The following is a 13,358-nucleotide window of genomic DNA, read 5'->3' on the forward strand; positions in this document are numbered from 1 at the left end:
TTTTTTCTTTTTTTTTTCTTTTTTTTTTTTTTTTTTTTGGATTTTACATTGCCACTTAAATTATTTCAAACCTACTTGTTCAACAGACTACATTGGTCTCACAAGTACTTCGTTCGATTTCTGTCTTATATCAAGATCAGGAATTCTGAACTGAAGCGAAAGCCACCCAAATCAACCTAATTAAAAGAAGCCTTTCAACACTTCTCAATAAGTATCTGATCATTATTCAACGGGAAACCATACAAACACTTTAAAGTCTCTCTTGACTTCGAAGGAAGAGATTCGTGCCCGGGATCCATTGTTTCGTGTCTTTACTGACATCACAAATTCCCTCATATGTGTTGCTTTATTTCCTTTTCTTTTACACACTAAGCACGAAAATCTTTTTGATTTTCCAAAATTCTGGTTTCATTAGTTACAAGTTTTTTTTTGGGATTTGAAGTTATAAAAGAGTTGTGGCTCATATTGATCCAAGTGGTAATTTTGCTTTAAGATGACGTTCATTCTAAAAGGATAAGATGCTGACTCAGGTGGGAGTCCAATCGATATGATTTTCAAACGGCGCTTGAAAGACAGGCGTGCGAAGTGGAACCGTTTCGTTTAAAAAATGGCGCCTGATGGGAAGGCGTGTGAATTGGGACGGTTTTCTCTCTCCTGCGTAATCATCGGGGATACCAACTGTCACTTATCAATCACCTCTGAAAAACCCTTCGTATTTCCCTCGAAGATTTGGGAACAAATTCTTCTCTCTCCTTTAGCCACAGTATAAAAGGTAATTTTCACCATTATTTACCTCTTTACTGCACCCAAAATTCAGAGAGCAAGAAAAGCTTCAAGTATTCTACTGTTCATCATCTCTCCCAACTTCTTCACTTCAATGGCGGATTCATCATCTGTTCATGCCACTTCCCACATCCTGCCGATTCGTCCCCAACAGAGTTTAATCATCGATCTTACTCCCCAGGTTTATGATGCCTTCATGTTCCCGGTCATCGAATGCCTCAAATACTCGCCGCTTGCCCCCGCTCTCACCAAAGTTGAAGCTGTTCCAATGGAATTTTTATCCCAAATCTTTGCCACTGCTCATTACAACAAGTCTGTCGATAGGATCTTCTTCGACATTCTTGATCACAAGGCGTCAATTTCCAAGCAGCGGTTCTGCTCACTTTTAGGGTTTGAACCCGATTCATCTAGGGTTAACCCTGAATCCATTCCAGTGGGTCACATGTTTTCTATGTTCTACAATATGGGATATACTGAGGTGTTGACAACGGTCACTAAGTTCAAGAAATCGTGCCTGCCTCCTCAGTGGAACAGGTTATTTACTGTGCTGTTCAAGGGGTTATCTGAATGCAGTGCTGGGTCAGACGGAGCGAGTCGTCTATTCATCACAATTCTATATGGGGTATACAACAGAATCAACCTCGATTATGGGTCGGTGTTATGGCAGCAACTGATCCAGAGCCTTGAATCCACATCTCGACATTTAGAGATCTCCTACGCTCGATTCTGGACATTGATCACAAAATGGGTGATGGACAAGTATCACGTCCCCATTGTTGCTGATTCTCCACTCTCTTCGATAGGTACTTTTCATACCACAAAGATCATCGTCTTCGATGCCTCAAAATTTCAGTTTATTGGCTCCATCCCTGAGTCAATGTTTGGAGACGTTCTTGCTGACAGTCGTATCATCCGAACCTACAAGGAGTTTCGTCGCTCTGGTCCTAGAGAGCTAACTCCTGAGATGATCAAATCCATACACGAAGCTGACAAGCCTGCTCCAAGGGGAAAGAAGAATGAAAAAGGCAAAGACAAGCAGGTTGGCAAGGGAGCGAAAGGCCCTTCTCCCAAGAAACGTAAAACTACCAAGGCTGTTCAATCTCCTCTGCTGAAGAAGAGAAAAACCCAACCCAGGCGAAAGCTGATACTCGCTTCCTCCTCAAGCGAATCTGAGGAAGACAATTCAGACTCCGATGAGTCCCCTCGTGGTAACACTCCTCCACGATCGCTTACCCCAGAAGTTCATTTTTCCAGTTCACCTATCTCTTCTCCACCGGTTACCATTCCTATTTCCATTCCCCCCATAACCTCCATCACTCACATACCACCAACTTCCATCCCAGTACCCCCTCCCATTTTTACAGAATCTACCATAACAACAGCTGAAGTAAGAACCAACGTATCTGATATGGGGGCTCCTACTAAAGCACCCGAACCCACTCCCACTACCGAACCTACTTCACAACCTGAAACTACTTCCACTACTGAGCCTCCACCCTCACCTCCCCCCTCATCTCCTGCTCAGACAGCAGAGGATGAAGAACCATTTCTTGGTGGGGAGGACATGACATTTGATTCGGTCTACTACAGTCCGTATCAGGTGCAGAGTGACGACGATGATGATGCTCCCATCACCAAAAAGCATCTAAAGGAGCTTCATGAGAAGATCGATTCGCTCATTGCCTCCTCTTCTTCATCACAGTCCACCATTTCTGAAGCTGCTATTCAGAGGATAGTTGACGCTTTTACTAAGGCTCATGAAGCCTCCGTTAGCTCAGCTACTGCCGCCATTGATGCATCCACCAAAGCCTGTGCGGCTGCGACCGAAAAAGTCGAAAAACTATTTACTGATGCTTCCTCTCTTTTGTAGTCTTTACAGGAAACTGCTGAAGCCACTAAAACGAAGCTTGACCCCATCATCAACAAGCTGGCTACCTCAGTTGCCTCTTTTAAGTCGAAAAACTATTTACTCCTTTGCCACTCTTCGTCAAACTCTCACCGACGACAACTTCGCTTTTAAGGCGACCATTGAGGAGCGCCTCACCAAGCTTCAAGAAGATCTAGCTACTAAGAACTCCCTCATGGACGCTCTTGCTAGAAAGACCACTGCTCTTAAGGTCAAGAGTCTTAAACTCTCCAGTTCTCAAAAGGAGATTGAATCTCTTCGATCTGAACGAGAGATTGTGTCTTCGTGTGTTTCGGATGTCCACGCAACCATTTCAAACATCCTGGAAGCACATGACCCGATACTAAACTACTCTGTGAGGCGTGATCTTGCAGAAAAGCTTGCTTCTGCCCTTTCTCTCCTAAGCAAGATTGAAGGGCTCCTTGACTTCGTGTCCATTCCGAAACAAGGGGGAGAGAATGTATCTCAACCGCCTCCCACTTCTACAGCAACCAAAACAACCGAACCTCCTCCAACAGGCCAAGCCTCAGGTTCGGGTGTAAAAGACAAAGGGAAACAAATTGCTGAAGATAGTGATGACGACAAAGAGACGATTGTTGATCTCTTGAAAAAGCAAGGTCGAGACAAGGATGCTGACATAAGCGCTCGGGTTGCTAGAGAGGCTGAAGAAGCTGAAAGAAAACAGAAAGAAGCTCATGACCTTCTTGAGAGTAGGAAAACTCTTTTTCCTCCTTAGACTCTTGAGAAGTTGCTGAAAGAAGCAATTGAAACCCCAAGCATCCTGTGGCTCGAACCAGTGATCTCACTAGATCGCATTAATTATGTCGATTCTCAGTTCGACATGCCATTGACCCGAAAGGCCTTCATCTTCCATGCCTTTGACAACATTGCCGAGTTCCCTCATCCTCATCCAAAGGTTGACAGGGATTGAGGGCTGCTCAACCACAGTATCAAACATGGAGCGCTCAAAAAATATTCAATGTTCGGGTCCTCAAGTCGTATCAGGAAGGAAACTTCATTAACGTTCGGTTTAAGGTGCTGAGAGGTTCTACCAAGACCGAACATGCCATTTCGCTTGCCAATCTTCCAAGTTGAATCCACACGACTGGATAATTTTGCACAACATCCTTCTTACAAATGAAGCAGAATATGGTCCGATCATTGACCACTTCAAGAGGATGCTTGTCTGCTACATCATGGAAGTTGCCAAGATGGAACAGGAGATTGCGAGTGTCTTCAAGAAAAAGCCTACTATTTCTCCTGTTGGCTCAGCAAGTGATCTGAACATGATGCAGATGGGGAAGATAGACCCGAAGAGAAATTCTGTTATGTTTACCAGAAACGAAGGCCAAAAATGCTTGTTCGCTCTGGCAGACAAACATCTCTACACCACTGCATGCCTGGAACATGTCTTAGGGATTATTCATCGTTGCAAGCAAAACTCAGCTGACGACAAAAAGTACTTTGATGATATGATTCAGTGGTACATTCGCTTCAGACAGACAATCCTCGCTCTTATCCCTCATCTGTTTGATACCACCAAGAAGGTTTCGGCAGCTGGACCCAGCAAGAAGAAGTGATTGTCTCGCTCCAATTGACGCAAAGGGGGAGATTGTTAGGTCCAGTTAGTGTTGCGTCTTTGGGCTCGTTAGCTAGTCCAGTTTTGTCTCCGGTATGGGCCTATCCATCCGTGAGTTCTTTGTAGGGTTTATTATATATAGATGCTTGCATGCATTCTTTAACGTAAGATTTGATAGAGATTTCAATAGCGTACAAGTTCTTATCTTTTGTAACCCTAGAATCCTCTACAGCGGAAGTTCTTCATCGAGCTCTGCTGAGGATTTAGTTAATAGAATCATTGGACTCATTTAGATCCATTCTTGTGTTTTTCTCTTACTGTTATTACTTTCTTGATTTGCCTGTTATAAAGATCTAATCGATCAAAGAGTTTTATAAACTCATCACAGTGGAAACCAACTACAAATCCCTTAGGGTAGTCCTTCGCCATATGCCCCTCCTTGCCACATTCGTAGCAAATTCCTGCTCGACAAGATCCCTCATGACTCTTGCCGCACTTGCCACAAGCAAAGAGAAAACTGGGACTTCACGTGATTTTTCTGTCCCTAGAGTCCAGATCTATGACCTCATGGTCTATCTTGTAGTTTTGGTGGTCTTTGGATGATGACTTTGGCCTTTTTGGGTTAGGGTTTGAGCTTAATCTCATTAGGAAGGGTATTTATGGGTAAAGTTGGAAACTTTACCCTCCTAGAGGCATTTCGAACCTAGATCTAGGGTATAGGGTGTAGATCTCAAGAATAATGGCTTAATGCATTAAGAAGTCTTAACGGACTGAAGAACTCGACAAGTTCATAAAGGAACTCGACGAGTTGATTAGAAGTGTCTCGATTTTGTTGTAAAGGGACGAACCCGACGAGTTAACCCGGGATATCGTGATTACGTGAATTATGGAAAATCGTCGAGTTGGAAGATAATTCGACGATTTGGGTCGCGATTTCACGATTATATGATTCATGGGAGCTCGGCGAGTTGAAGAGAAAACTCGACAAGTTGAGTCAACTCGGAGTGTTGACTTTGACTAGACTTGGACGTTAACTTGGACCAAGGTTGACCTTAAGGCGTTATGAGTATGAAAGGGTAATTGAGGAAATCTTTTATGTGTAGGGATTGATTTGGGTTAATATTCGGAGGCGGGGACTGTTCTACTTCTTCCAGTTTTTTAGGTGAGTTATCTTCACGATATAAGTGGGTCGAAGGCACCAATGTTGGCCCACTAGTAGTTGTTTACAATTGAGATGATTGTCTTTGTGATAATTTTCTGGTATGCCACTATTTATTGAGGTTTATGCTCTTGTATGCTATGTATTACGTGGTAGTGGTAAGAGGTGTAGTAGACCCCATAACCGGTTGAAAGAGACCGAAGGGGTAGGCCAGCACCCATATATGCTAGGCAGTATGTGATTTATGTGCTTATGCTAGGATGTTATGTGGTATTGATAGGGGTGAAATAGACCCCATAACCGGTTAAAAGAGAACGAAGGGGTAGGCCAACACCCAAATATGCTAGGCATTTGTTGGTTGAAAGAGACCGAAGGGGTAGGCTAACACCCTGATATGCTAGGCGGTTACTGATTGAAAGAGACCGAAGGGGTAGGCCAACACCCTAATATGCTAGGCAGTTTCTGGTTGAAAGAGACCGAAGGAGTAGGCCATCACCCGTATATGCTAGGCAGTATGTTTATTGTATGGTATGTGGTATTATGGGGGAACTCACTAAAATTTGTGCTTACAGTTTTCGGTTTTGGTTTTAGGTACTTCAACTTCGAAAGGAAAGGAGCTGGTATTATCGCAGCACATCACACTATGATTTTCCACACATGGGATCTTTGGGAGCTATACTCTGATGTTGTTTTCTTATGACATGTTTTGGATATTGGTTTTGATTATGATATAGGATGACACTATTGATGTTTTCAGACTATTGGTTTTTATTATTACTTAATTAAAAATGAAATTTATGGTCATGAATTTTGGGATGTTACAATTAACCTATAATAGTATAACTTATTAGATTATACAGGAATCCGATATTGAAGGCTAGGCCTATCACTAATCCTAATAAATACTAATAGTTCTATCAAGTAAGGATCAACTAGGCACGACAGTTGGTAGGTAGGATCATTTCAGCATACAAATTTTCTAAAATCCAACAACCAAGCCAACACGAGCATTCTACACACCTCTCCATGTAAGTAGATCAATCAGTATTATAACTTAGAATTATAGATAGTTCTTATTTATAAGTTCATAACAACGACGTATGACTATAAATATAAGTTATACTAAAAAGACTAAAGTGTAACGTAACTCACAGAGTTTTTTGATGAAAACCATAATCTAAACATGCAGAATACTAAATCGGTATCTCTTACTCGAAGGCTACAACTCGGATGAGTACTCAGGGGCGTCGCAGGCTGAAAAATAAGAGAAAATAACTCTACAGGGGAGAATATCAAGAGAGAGAGAGAGACACACAGAGAGAGAGAGAGAGAGAGAGTGTGTGTGTGTGAGAGAGAGAGAAAGAGAAGTTCTAGGGGCTGGAAGTAAGGAACATATATGCGAATGAGCTCTATTTCTAGGACTTAGAAATGCACACTGGACAAGGCATTATGTGTGTCAGGCACGTCAGCCTTGTTGGCTCCTTTGGTCTTCTGACAAGTGTCAACGTCGCATTGCTCCACGTCATTCCTTCTAGAAGGCTGCTACGTATCCAATTCTCATGGATCCACGTGTCGCAAACATGTAGTGTCACATCTCCTTGACCTTTGGAGGAGGGCAATAGTTGACTTGCCACATGGCACTCTTCGGCGCTGCCATGTCATCAGTGTGTGACAGGCAATCTGCGTGCCCAGTTTTCTGGATCTTCGGAATGGCATAAAATTTTCATACGAGCTCCGTTTTTTAAATTCTTTATATCCCAGAAGGCTCTCGACGAGATCTACAGTTTTTTTATATCCTAATAGCTAATTCTCATTCTATCAAAAATTTATATTTTTGATAACCTTCGCCTGTTAGAGATCGCGGCAAAAAAACATAACTCCTACATATTGATTTTGTTAACGATTTTCTTTATATCGACGAATTCCTATTGACGAGATCTTCAACTCTCGTTTAGATTAGTTTTCCTAATAATCTACCATTCTAAAATTTGATTTATGTGCATACACTGTTGTTTATTAATAGGGCTGTTCACTATTCGGATAAAACCGGATATTCAATTGGACAATTTGGATTGGACTATTTGGTTCGGATATTCGGATTTTTGGATTGGTTTTCAATAAAACCGAATTATTATTTTGGATTTCAGATTGGTTTTGGTTTATAAAATAAGAACCGAATAGTCCAAAGAAACCGAATAAACCTTTATTATTTATCTATTTATAATATATATCTATAGTTATTTATTAATTTTGTAATTTATTTATCAAATATGTTCAAAACGTTTCATCCGATAAAAAAAACATTAATATGCATTTTCTCTTAAAAGTTTTGTATCTATAAAATATTTAACTATAATATATCTTCTTAGTAGTTGTTTATAAATTTCAAATCACAACAAAATTATTTGTTTATGCTTCTTGTGTAAAATTGGGTAATATTATAATTATATGTTGTTCTAAAATGTTTCGGTTTTGAAAACCGAGTTATAAAAACCGATCCAACCGAATTGTAATTGGATCGGATAGGATCGGATTTGAATTTAGTTTGGACAATCCGGATCCATGTTTTGAAAACCGAAATCAATTTGGATTTACTTGATTGGATCGGATCAAACCGATCCATCCAAACGAACACCCCAAGGAGTAAACTCACCCTTGTAGCGTGATTCGGCTGCTCTGGAATTTAGCATCGGGAGACTCAATCCATTCAGACGAAAGAAAATTAATCGATTGAGAGAGAATAGTAAGTGGTGTGAGGTGTGAAAAGAGAATGAGTGAGGGTCTCTATTTATAATGTCCGATTTTATTGAAAACATCCGATTTTGGTGTGACATCCCCAAAATCTCGGCCAGAAAAGACCGATTTCATTTATGCTTTTTAAAATAATTTCAAAATAAATCGTTTTGATTTAAAAGAGTTGTGGAATTTGTTCCCAAAACAAAATATGATAAATAAAATAATATTTATCAAAGCATTTCATCAAGAGATGCATTTTCATTATATAATAAAAACTCGGGATGTCGTGTTCCGATATAGACCATAAAGCATAAACGATAACATTACAAGTCATTCAACAAATATAAACATATACAGACTTGTAAACAAAACAACTTGATGATTCATCCATCTTATGCCCTCGCGTCACTACCTGTAATACAAATAAACTGCGTGGGTCAGGCTTGGGAGCCTGATGAGCATATAGGGTTTTCAACCCACAATAAATAATTATATTTAATTTCACCAACCAACAATAACCCTATTACCCATTCCCGTTATCCTCACTTTATGTCCCTAAAACAACATCTATCTCAAGGGACCTAATCTAGGATTTTCATCGGGACGGACATTACTGCTAAGGGGTTTCCTCAACAGTAGATATCCTAGAAGCAACCATGAGGGGGATAGAGTACACCGGTGAACACATCGTTCACAACACCTACAGGTTATGAACCTGCTAGCGTTCCACAGGACTGTCTAGAAAGAGTCTGGAGTCATAATCCATACTCCGCTGAATAACTAGATCAACAACAACAACAACATCGAGGCCTCTCATCTGTTTATCACACATCAACTATCTACCCATGTTCTACCCAACATATTAGTAGATAAATATATATATTTTTATACATAGTTTAAAACCTGTATAGCATTCTCATTCAATACATATTCCACATAACAGATGAGGCACACCCACATAACACGTATTTCATAGAGAATAAATCAGATCTATGAGATAGAAGAAAGTGAATATACATTCACGCATATAACAACAAACTATACACATAACACGTATTTTCTATAAAATACTTCATAATTATGTGTTAGAAGAAGGTAACTACACACTCACTTGATCAGAAGATGATCGGACAGCACTACGACTTGCAGAAGTAGTATTCTTCAGTAGATCTAGAAGATCTTCACAAAAACCGGGCTCCTCGCGGGTAGAGCTTCGGCTTGGGAATCGCACTTGTCGGGATCTTCGGGGCTTCGGGACTTGCTTCGGGGTTCGGGAATAATACCGGGGCTCTAGGGTATAATTGGTACGCAAATCGAGGCAAAAGTTAGAGAGAAAGGAAGAAATTTGCAAAAGATCTCAGCTGCCCTCGCATGTCTTTTATAGGAGGCTGAGGCCTCGCAGTACGGTGGGCGTACTTCTTTACGCGGGGCATACGCCTCCGAAATTGTCACTGCTTACGTATCCGAAGAACTCGAGTGCGAGGGTCGTCATGCTTCGCTATACGCTGGGCGTACAGCCTTACGCTGGGCGTAACCCGGATAAGTCCTGTGACTCCCCTTCGGATAATATCAGAATTAAAGATTAAATAATAAATATTAATTATTTAAAAACTTTAGAAATTCATATCTTCTTCATACGAACTCCGTTTTCGACGTTCTTTATATCCACACGTAGGTGAGACTACGCTCTACAACTTTCATTTAGACTCCGTCGGTTAATTTTGATTTATTTTTATTATTTATTTTTAGTAGGCCGGGACAAGAAAAATTCGTTATAAATTCATAACTTCTTTATCTGATGTCCGTTCTTGCCTATCTTTATATCACTTCGCTACTACTAACGAGATCTTCGATTCTCGTTTAGATTGTTTCGGCTAAAAACCGCTCGATCTCAAATCGAGTATTCGGACTGCATACTGCTAAGTCGAAACTTCAGAAAATCATAACTTCCTCATACGAAGTCAGATTTGGGCGTTCTATATATATTCGGAAACCTCGTTTCGGCCATTACAACTTTATGTAAAGATATCGAGTTTATTTTACACTTAAATTTTGACGCTTATTTTTATTCTTAATTAATCAAACCACATAATTAAGCAATTAAGCACAAAACACATAATACTCAAATAATACACTGCTATTATTTCAAAACGGGTTACAAAGGTTAACCTAGACTATTATATCAACATTAATGACAAGCCCAGAAACACAGGCATTACAATTCTCTCCACCTTAGAATGATTCTGTCCCCGGAATCACACATCAACAAACAACTGCGGGTAGCGACTCATCATGTCACTCTCCATTTCCTAGGTGAGATTCGACTCATTCGTGTGTTTCCATCGGACAAGCACTAACTCAACCATCTTGCGTCGTAACTTCTTAGTCTTTCGGTCAACGATTGCCTCTGGTTCTTTAATCAACCTTTTGTTCTCATCGATTCTCAACTCCGAAAGTGGAATCATGTCGGGAACTTCTCCCGTGAACTTCCTCAAATAACACACATGAAAAGTGTTATGAATTCCATTCAGTTCTTATGATAGTTCGAGCTTCTAAGCTTGGTTCCAAATCCTCTGAAGAACTTTAAACGGTCCAATAAACCTTGGACTTAATTTTCCTCTTTTACCAAATCTTATAAGTCCCTTCCACGGCGAGAATTTAAGTAAGACCGAATCCCCAACTTCAAAAGTTAACGGTCTTCGCTTGTTGTCAACATAGCTCTTTTGACGATCCTGAGTTGCTAACATTCTTTCCCTAATTATTTTCAACTTTTCAGCAGTTTGATGAACCATCTATGGTCCCATAAACTACTTTTCCCCAGCGTCAAGCCAACAAGACGGCGTACGACACTTTTGTCCATACAAATCTTGATAAGGTGCCATCTTTATGCTCGAGTGGAAACTATTATTGTAGGAAAATTCTACCATAGGTAAATGTTCATCCCAGTTACCTTGGAATACCAGGGTACATGCTCTCAGCATATCTTCAAGTGTGTGTATCGTTCTTTTGCTCTGACCATCAGTCTGTGGATGGTAAGCTATACTCAAACACAACTTGGTACCCAATTCCTCTTGTAGACTTTTCCAAAATCGCGAGGTGAAATGGCTGTCACGATCTGATACAATCGTCAACGGAACACCGTGAAGCCTCACAATTTCCTTCATGTAAGAATTCGCAAGCTTTTCCTTAGACTGTTAGGTCCGATTCTGGATCTAAAACTGATAATCAAACAAGCATGAATCAAGAGTAACACAGTAAGATGAATGAATTGAGCTTGCACACAATTAAACACAAGAAATCGTCAGGTACAACTCAAAAGTGACCGTAAACTTCTAGAGCAACCAACCACTCAAAAGACCAGCTCCTACACTATATATACCCATCTGGACCGCAAACTGAGTTTTCGGCCGTAAACTAAACGTGTTTACGGTAGTAAACACAACAAAGTTCAAGTTAACATAAAGTGAAATTACAGACACAAAACAAAACACATCACATGCTAAGCCTAGCCCAAACCATTTACATGCCCCTTCATAGACCATTTCTCCTTGGCGGCTATGAAATGCGCACTCTTATTGAATCGATCAACGACCACCCAAATCATGTCGTGACCACTTTTCGTTCTGGGCAGTTTAGTGACAATATCCATAGCGATGTCTTCCCACTTACCAATAGGCACAGGCAATGGTTCTAAACTCCCATACGGTTTCTGATGTTGTGTCTTTACTCTCGCACAAGTCACACACTCAGCCACATACTTTGCAACATCAAGCTTCATTGTCGGCCACCAGTAGTAGGGTTTCAGGTCCCTATACATTTTAGTGGTACCAGGATGAATCGAGTACATGGTTTTGTGAGCTTCTTCCATCAGAAGATCTCTGACTCCTCCTGTCTTAGGTATCCAAATCTGATCTTGGAACACCTTCAGCCTATGACTGTTTATACCGAACACCAACGTTTTGCCCAAACGTTCTTCCTTTCGGTCATTCTTCTCAGAAGCTTCCTCTTGAGCTTTCTTTATACCTTCCACAATGGTCGAGACAACTTCAATTCTCAATGCTTTTGGCCTTTTCCTTTCAAGATTGACTTTCCGACTGAGAGCATCAGCAACAACATTAGCTTTACCGGGGTGCTAAAGTATCTCACAGTCATTGTCTTTAAGTAATTCTAGCCAGCGTCGCTGTCTCATGTTCAATTCTTTATGACTAAAGAGATATTGGAGACTCTTATGATCAGTGAAAAGTTTGCACTTCGTGCCATAGAGGTAATGCCTCCATATTTTGAGCTGTCGATACGCATATGCGATCACCTTTTCTCTTTGGGTTAAAACACAACCAAATCCAACCCCAGACGCATCGCTATAAACAGCGAAGTCTTCAACTCCATCGGGTAGAGAAAGAATCGGTGCCTCACATAGCTTTTTCGTTAGCTTCTCAAATGCTTCTTTATGCTTATCATTCCAAGCATAAGCTGTTCCTTGGTGGGTCAAAGCTGTTAATGGACTAGTGATCGAAGAAAAGCCTTGGATAAACCTTCGGTAATATCCGGCTAATCCCAAAAAGCTTCGGATCTCTGTGGGACTCTTCGGTTGTTCCCACTTCATCACAGCTTCGATCTTTGCTGGATCAACCATTATCCCTTCTTGGTTGACCACATGACCCAAGAATTGGACTTCTCGAATCCAAAAATCACATTTGGAGAACTTTGCATACAGCTTCTCCTTCTTTAGTACTTCTAACACTTCTCGCAAGTGTCTGCCATGCTCCTCTTGGATTTTCAAATAAATCAGAATGTCATCTATGAACACTATCACAGATTTATCTAGGAACGGATTACAAACCCTCATCATTAAATCCATGAATGCTGCTGGAGCATTGGTTAGTCCAAACGACATAACCAAAAACTCGTAGTGTCCATATCGCGTTCTGAATGGAGTCTTCTCTATATCCTGCTCTCTTACTTTCAGCTGATGATATCCTGACCTAAGATCGATCTTCGAGAAATAGCTCGATCCTTGATGTTGATCGAACAGGTCATCAATCCTCGGCAACGGATATCTAATCTTTATTGTTGCTTTATTCAGCTCTCTGTAATCAATGCACATCCTCATACTTCCATCTTTCTTCTTCACGAATAACACCGGAGCTCCCCAAGGCGATGAACTAGGTCTAATGAAACCTTTGTCCAATAACTCC

The sequence above is a fragment of the Lactuca serriola genome, chromosome 2, assembly GCF_051521515.1.
Source record: "Lactuca serriola cultivar US96UC23 chromosome 2, Lser_US96UC23_V15, whole genome shotgun sequence".
Classification (NCBI taxonomy): domain Eukaryota; kingdom Viridiplantae; phylum Streptophyta; class Magnoliopsida; order Asterales; family Asteraceae; genus Lactuca; species Lactuca serriola.